This window comes from Myotis davidii, unplaced genomic scaffold (genome assembly GCF_000327345.1).
Source record: "Myotis davidii unplaced genomic scaffold, ASM32734v1 scaffold555, whole genome shotgun sequence".
Taxonomy (NCBI): domain Eukaryota; kingdom Metazoa; phylum Chordata; class Mammalia; order Chiroptera; family Vespertilionidae; genus Myotis; species Myotis davidii.
The window spans coordinates 173,947-182,207 of NW_006286315.1; the positions used below are offsets into that span (position 1 = coordinate 173,947).

General features: G+C 50.7%; 1 long non-coding RNA gene across 1 annotated transcript in view; it reads right to left on the reverse strand.

The window, feature by feature from the left end:
• Nucleotides 1-1,040: 1,040 nt before the first annotated feature.
• The window catches only part of LOC107182142, a 14,189-nt gene continuing 6,968 nt past the window's right edge, over nt 1,041-8,261 (reverse strand). The window contains exon 2 of the long non-coding RNA XR_001512869.1: nt 1,041-3,625. This is a non-coding gene — a long non-coding RNA (uncharacterized LOC107182142). The remainder of the gene's footprint in view (nt 3,626-8,261) is intronic.

The window sequence follows — 8,261 nt, forward strand, 5'->3', positions numbered from 1 at the left end:
GGGAAACACCCACCATATTCCTTCCTTCCTATATCTCCTCCTCAGCAGCACCTCCCCCACCTAAAGCCGGTTAGAAACAGACCTTTGAGTGACTAAGATTAAAGGCATGCAAAGGCAAGCAGAGGCGGAGCAGGCAAAGAATAAGAATGACAATAAATAAGTGCCTATGAATAATAACCGTAAATGTAAATGGCTTAAATGCTCCAATCAAAAGACATTAGGTAGCTGAAAGGATAAGAAAACATGACCCATATATATGCAGTCTACAAGAGACCCACCTCAGCACAAAGGACTCATACAAACTGAAAGTGAAGGGATGGAAAAAAAATTTTCAGGCAAATGGAAATGAACAACAACAACAAAAAGCTGGGGTAGCAATACTCATATCTGACAAAATAGAATTCAAAGTGAAGGCCATAATAAGAGATAATGAAGGCCACTGCATAATATTAAAAGAATCGATACAACAAGAGGATATAACTCTGGTAAACATATATGCACCCAATACAGGAGCATCCAGATATATTTAAAAAAAAACTTTTGGAGGATTTTAAGGGAGAGATTGATAGCAATACAATCATAGTAAGGGACTATAACACCCCACTGACATCACTGAATAGATCTTCTAGACAAAAAATAAACAAGGAAACAGTGACCCTAAACAACACACTTGATCAGATGGCATTAATTGACATTTTCAGAATAATCATCCCAAAGCTACAGAATATACATTCTTCTCAAGTGCACATGGACATTTTCAAAGACACACCGCATGTTAGGATACAAACTAAGTCTCTACAAGTTCAAGAAGACATATCAAGCATATTCTCAGATCACAAAGAACCTAGAAATCAACTACAATAAAAACACTCAAAAACATTCAAACACATGGAGGCTAAATAGCATGCAATTAACAAATGGGTTACCAAAGAGATCAAAGAATTAAAAAACATCCTGAAAGCAGTCCTGAGGGAAATTCCTACCACTAGGCCTTGTTATGCCCAGATTTCAAGATCCCCAAAGACCACCAGGGAGCCGAGTCCGATGCAAAAGCAAAGAGCCTTTATTCAAGCTCGAGCTCGGTCTCTCCACCTCTACCGATGCAGCGGCAGGATTCAAGAGAGCCCCGAGCTTCAGGAGAACAAAGAGTTTATAGGGCTTGGGGTCAGGAGGTGGGGTGATACTCGGACCACTGAGTTGGCCGATTCTGATTGGCTGGGTGGGGGCTAGGGTCTATTGACACAAAGGCAGGATGCGGCCAGGGTCCAGTTACACAAAGACAGGATGTGGCTAGCATATTTCTGGCCTTAGGTTAGTTCCTCTTGCATTCCTATTGGCTGATTTAAGGGGGTGGGGGAAGCAGGGTTAAGCAATTGGTGCATTCTGTGGCTTTTCTTGGAAAAAGGTCATGTTGGGGACATAGTTACACAAGATGGAGGATACGACACAAAATGGAGTTAGTCCTGCTTTGCCCTTTCATTCTCCCCTTGTCTTGAAATTTATAGGCCCAATCATGGGATGGACTGCATTTCTACCTCGCCTTCTGCTACTAGAGCCGGTACTGAGTGCACAAAACCATCAACTCAACCGCCCCTATGTGCTCTTTGACAAATTGGACTAGATGGTTGATAATGCAAGGGCTGAAGGTCAATAGCATGAGTAAAATTATAAAGGGTCCAGCGAGGGCAGAAATAAGAGTGGTTAACCACAGGGACCAATTAAATAATGATTCATACCAAGACTGGGATTGCTCCCTCTCTAGCTTCCGTTTCTGCAATCCCTCTCTTATGAGGGCCTTGGACTCCTTTATAACTCCCAAATGATCAACATAAAAACAACACTCCTCCCCTAGGGCAGCACATAAGCCTCCTTGCTGCATGAACAGTAAGTCTAATCCTCTTCTGTTCTGGAGTATTACTTCAGATAAGTAAGAGATTCTTACAGATGGGTAATGGACTTCTCGATTCTTTCTATATCTAGGTCTATGGCTGCTCTTAGGGTTTCATAGTTCTTGTCCTGTATAACAAGCGAGGATATCCTGGTTCCTGCTCCCGCTAGTCCCAGCCCCAGGAGCGCAGCCAGGGTCAGGGATGTGACAGGTTCTCTCCTGCTTCGGGAGCTAGCAGAGCCTATCCTGCTGAGGACTTCCTCCCCCGAATGGTACACTAGCTTAGGAATTAGCTGGATGAGTATGCAAAAGCCTTCTTTTGAGGAGTGGAGGATTTGGGAGTGAACGCAGGGAGCGAGGCCACTAGAACAGGCCCACCATGCATTTTCGGCAGGGAGCAGGTAAGCTGTCCCATTAGGGACTGTTAGTGTTATTACAAAGATGTGATTGTTCAGGGGACACTCGGCCTATGCAAGTACCTTGCCCTATTACTGCCTGGAGGGTTAGTCCTGCAGTGGCCTGCTGCTACCTGCAGGAGCTGGAATTAGAGGCCGTTGTATAATTGCCTCTAATAGCAATGCCTTCGTAATATGGTGGCCGGACATCTAAACAGAGCCAACAGGACACGGTCAGGTCAGGTCGGGAAGCGTTCAGCACATGATATGCTCCCATAACTATGGTCCATAGGGGTCTGTGTCAGACGTTGAGGTGCGGACTGGGGTTGGGGATGTGGAGGATGCCCCAGTAGGGCCAAGGGATGCAGAGGGCTGTGAGGCCAGGGCCCGGGTGCTCTTGGGCGGGGACGCCCGGGTAGAGGCGGGTTGGGGGGCCAGTACTTGGTTAGGCCCTACTCCTGCTGGAGCCTGTTGGGAGAGAGGTGCCACCCGTACCCGAAGAGTGAACAGTCTCCCGTGGTCCATATACCCGACCCTAGTCTTACCATAGAAACATATTCCCCAGGTCTTACCGGTGTCCCACCCTGTCCTTGCTCCGTGAAAGATATTCTCACGGGGTTACAAGGATTACCTTCTCGGTCGCATGGCGGGCTATTTGGCCGCCTGATGGTAATTAGATCACCCGTTTTCGGGGGAGTCCACCATATATGTCCCATTGAGACACACAACCAGGAGGCACAGAAATAGTCCTCCGCTCCTCCCCATTGGTTGGTCCTGGGTGCGGCCTCGTGGAGTCCGAGAGTGCGAATCCGGGGTCGTATTGGACGTGAATGAGGGAAAGCAGGTCTACATAGAGGTCCGGGTACCAAGTGTCTTTAGGGCTCAACTGGGAGGTCTGATTAAGTACAGTCCCCGAACTGGTGTCTATGATTTGCCAAGTAAGGTAACGGGGGACGTGGGGACTCCTGGTGGCATGAGTGGCCGCGAGCAAGGTTACCAGTATCAGGCAGGTCGAGTACGCCGTAGCTTGAGCTTGAGCAGGTTGTGCTGATTGTAATCGAGGCTCCATCGTGTGATGAGGTCTTCCCGGACTGCAGAGGGATCAGCTGGGCGGACGTGGCTGTGATGGACCCAGGTTGCGATGGCGTCTACCTTAAGAGCGGTGGATGTAGTCAGCACCACGACGTGGGGACCCTCCCAACGCGGCTCAAGGGTCTCCCGGCAGTGCCTTTTGACAAAAACCCAGTCTCCCGGTCTGTACTGATGAGGTGTTGGGGTCGGGTCAGCTTCATAGATGGCACGGAGGCACGGCCAAATGTCCTCGTGTGCCCTCTGGAGCCCTCTTAAGAGAAAAGATATTTCTTGATTTTCAAACTCAGCGAGAAGCTCAGCCTTAAGGTTAGGAATGATAGGGGGTGGCCTGCCAAACATGATCTCATAGGGGGTAAAGCCCAGGGTATAAGGAGAGTTCCGTACCCGGTAGAGGGCATACGGAAGGAGAGCCACCCAGTCCCGCCAGTCTCCATGGTTAATTTGGTAAGGGTCTCTTTTAGAGTTCTATTCATCCTTTCTACCTGCCCTGAACTTTGGGGCCTATAGGTATAATGCAATTTCCAATCTGCCCCTATAGCCTTGGGTACTGCCTGTGTTACCTGTGAAATAAAAGCTGGCCCGTTATCTGATCCTATCATAGCAGGAAATCCATAACTGAGTAGGATGTCTTCTACTCAGTTTCTTAGCTACCAACTGAGCTGTTTCACACCTGGTTGGGTATGCCTCTATGTCTATAAATACTAAGAGATATTTATAACCATACTTCCCTGGCTTGACTTCGGTGAAGTCGATCTCCCATTGAGCTCCCGGCTTGGTTCCTCTGAGCCTGGTCCCTTTTTTACTCGACCCAGCCCTCGCGTTCGTGAGTTGGCAGGTCTTACAGGCAGATACAACTTGATCTATTTTGGAGTTTTGCTGGTGAATTTTGATTCCGGCATGCTGGATTAAGTCCTTTAATTTCAGGGCCCCCAGGTGGGTGGACCGGTGCATGTGTTCTAACACTGGGACTCTGAGCCGGTCTGGCAGTATGAGCTCCTTGTCTGGTGTATACCACCATCCCTTTATCTCCTGGGCCAGGGGGAGTTTCCTGATCTGCTGCAACTCCTCCTGGGAGTATCTGGGCTGGTCTGGTAAAACTGGGTTCCCCGGGTCCGGTACTTGTAGGGCCATGGTGGGGACCGAAGTAAGGGCCACTGCCTTGGCTGCCTGGTCAGCCTTTTGGTTACCTCTTGCTACTGGGTCATCAGTCTTCTGGTGCTCTTGGCAGTGGATAATGGCTAACTTGGCAGGAAGCGATAAGGCTGTAAGCAGGATGAGTATCTCCTGCTTATTCTTTATAGTCCGTCCCTCTGCTGTCAGTAATCCCCGCTTCCGATAGATTGCCCCATAAACATGAGCTGTGGCAAACACATAACGGCTATCTGTGTAGATGTTGAGCCGTTTTCCAGCTCCCAGAGTCAGCGCCTTAGTGAGGGCGATGAGCTCTGCTCACTCAGCTGACATTCCGGAGGGTAGAGCTTCTGCCCATACAGTGTTCGTTTCAGTGACCACCACAGCACCCGCGTACCTGTGCCTGTCCCGTATAAAGCTGCTCCCATCCGTGAACCAAGTGGCCTCGGCATCTGGGAGAGGCCGGTCGGTCAAGTCCTTCCGGAATCCATGTACTTGCTCTAGAATTCCCACACAGTCATGTAGTGGGGCATTTGGTCAGGGTCAGGCAGCAAGGTAGCGGGGTTAAGGGCCTCACTGGGGTGGAACCGCACTCTAGGGGGGTTGAGCAGAAGGCTCTGATAATGGGTCATACGTGCGTTGCTCATCCATTGATCAGGAGGCTGTTTCAGGAATCCCTCAATGGCATGCAGGGTTGTGATCCAGATTTCCTGCCCCAGGGTCAGTTTGTCGGTGTCCTTGACTAAGAGTGCTGTTGCCGCAATAATTCTTAGGCACGGCGGCCAGCCAGCAGGTACTGGATCTAGCTTCTTAGACAAGTAAGCTACTGGGCGGCTCCAGGGGCCCAAGGCTTGAGTCAAAACCCCTTTCGCTATTCCTTTGTGTTCATCTACAAAGAGGTGAAAGGGCTTTGTAACGTCTGACAGTCCTAGGGCCAGAGCATCTAGGAGGGCTTTCTTTAACTGATTAAAGGCAGCCTCTTCTTTCTCAGTCCATTCAAACATTAAATTATTTGGTAGCTTCATATAGGGGCCTGGCGAGAGGCGGCAGTAGCCGGCTGATCCTAGGAATTCCCTTACTTCCCTTCGGGAGGTGGGAGTCGGGATCTTCAGGACAGTTTCTTTTCTGGCATCTGATAGCTGCCACTGTCCACCCTCTAGGATGTACCCCAGGTAACTTAGCCTCTCTCTGCATATCTGAGCCTTCTTCGCAGATGACCGGTACCCTAAGGCCCCCAAGGTAGCCAGCAGATCCTGGGTCCCCTGCTCACAGTCCTCGGCCGTGTCGGCAGCAATCAGGATGTCATCTACGTACTGGAGGAGGGTGAGGCTGGGGTGCTCCCTCCTATACTCCCCCAGGTCCTCGTGTAGCACCTCGTCAAAGATGGTGGGCGAATTTTTGAACCCCTGAGGCAACCATGTCCAGGTTAATTGTCCACTGTAGCCCTCCTCGGGGTCGTGCCATTCGAAGGCAAATAACGGTTGGCTTCGGGGCACCAGCAGCAGACTGAAGAAGGCATCCTTTAAATCTAACACGGTATACCAGACTCTAGAGGGTGCCAAGGAGCTCAAGAGAGTATATGGGTTGGGAACTGTTGGGTGTATGTCCATGACACTTTTATTTACTTCCCGGAAGTCCTGTACTTGTCGGTAATCATTCGTGTGAGGCTTCCTGACCAGCAGGAGGGGGGTGTTCCAGGCAGATTGACAGGGAACTAGTACCCCTAGGCTTTGCAGTTTCCAGATGTGAGGCTGGATTCCCTTCCGGGCCTCCTGAGACATAGGGTACTGCTTGATCCTTACTGGGCCTTCTCCTGGTTTTAGCTCTACTAGGATTGGGGTCCTGTGAGCGGCTAGTCCTACCCCACCCCGGTCTCTGCCCAAGCCGTGGGGAATCCTTGTAGCTATCTGTCCATGTTGTTCTCTACTGGGGACGCCTTCTGGTGGAGGCAGTACTCATCCTCCAGTCTCAGAGTCAGGACCTGGATGGGGTGGCCTTTGCCATCAGTGACCTGAGGCCCCCCCTTGTCTGAAAGTTATCTGACCTCCAATCTTGATCAGTAAGTCCCGTCCTAACAGTAGGTAGGGGCATTCCAGTATCACCATGAAGGAGTGGGATACCCAGCCCATCCCTAGATCTACCATTCTTTGGGCAGTCCATGAACACTGGCTCATATCAGTTGCCCATTGTACCCAGGACTTCTTGTTTGCTAGCTTCCCCTGAGGTGTACGGAGGACCGAATGTTGCGCTCCGGTGTCAACAAGGAAGCTAACAGGGGTCCCCTCTACTCTCAGAGTTACCCTGGGCTCGGGGAGGGGGTCCAAACCCCGACTCCCCTAATCACTCAGTTCATCCAGCTCTAAGACTTTCACTCAATCAGTCTTGCTTCCCTTCCCACCGGCCTTCTTTGGACATTCTCGGGCCCAATGCCCTATTTCCTTGCAGTAAGCACACTGATCCTTCTGCATGCAGCCTCCGCCTCCCTTCCCTGGCAGTCTCCTTACCTCTTTTCCAGTCACTCGCAAGCTGTCGGAGGCAGCGGTCCCGTTCCTCGGGAGAGTCCGTGGTGGTAGCCAGCAGAATCCTGGCCAGGTATTGGGTTTGCTTACTGCTGGCAGCTGCCACAGTGCGAGCCTATTTATCTTCTGGGGGCTCCCGGTTGTTGTACACCTTTTAGGCTACTACCAGCAAGTCCTGCAGACTTTTCTCCCCTAGTCTATCTATCTTCTGCAGTTTTCTCCTAATGTCTGCAACAGATTGGTTTACAAAGTCCATGATAACAGCCGCCTTGTTCTCAGGAGCCTCTGGGTCCATGGGGGTATAGGTATGAAATGCCTCCATGACCCGCACTGGGAAGGCCGCTGGAGATTCATCCTTCTTCTGCTGTACATTTCCTACCTTAGCCAAATTAGTCGGCTTCCTAACAGCCATCCAAAGACCCCCCCATTAGAGTCTGGCGGTGGACCCAGAGCCTCTCCTTACCTTCTGCCGTGTTAAAATCCCATTCAAGCCTAGTTAGAGGAAAAGAGGTATCTATCTGAGCCTGGTTGGTGGTATGATTCCCGTCCATGCCTGGGACTAGCTTTCGGGCCTCATTGAGGATCCTCTCCCTCTCCTTGGTGGTGAATAGGACCTGCAAAAGCTGCTGGCAGTCATCCCAGGTAGGCTGGTGGGTGAAAAGAACAGAATCTAGTAAATCAATGAGCCCTGCCGGCTTCTCAGAAAACTTAGGATTCTGAGCTTTCCAATTATAGAGGTCGCTAGTGGCGAAAGGCCAGTAGTGATGGGGCTGATTGCCCCCCTCATCTGGGGGACTGGTGGCTCGCAGGGGTAGAGTCGTAATAGTTGAGTCGGCAACAGAGGCAAACTGCTCTCTCTGAGCCCTTTGTCTGGTATAGGGCGGGCTTCCCACTGGAACTCCTCCGCCCTCCGCACTCGGAGCAGCATCTGCTTCCCCAGATGGGGGGTGGCTGGGTCCCTCCGGCACTCTAGGGGACTGATACGGGGGAGGAAAAATTAGTTCTTCTTCAGTTCCCCCATGCAAGACAGGGTAGGGGGGAGCTTGCCGGGAGCCCGTCCAAGGTCACCTCTCCGAGAAAGGTTGTTTCCCCAGGTAGGGATTTCCCCCTGAAGTTAGGGCGGGAATAAAACCTCTTAACTGCCAGGCGGGTAATTAATCACTTTAACTATGAACAATCATGCTTAAGTACATAATCTTTACTCCCTGGAATGGAGATAAGAAACGCCCTAACCTT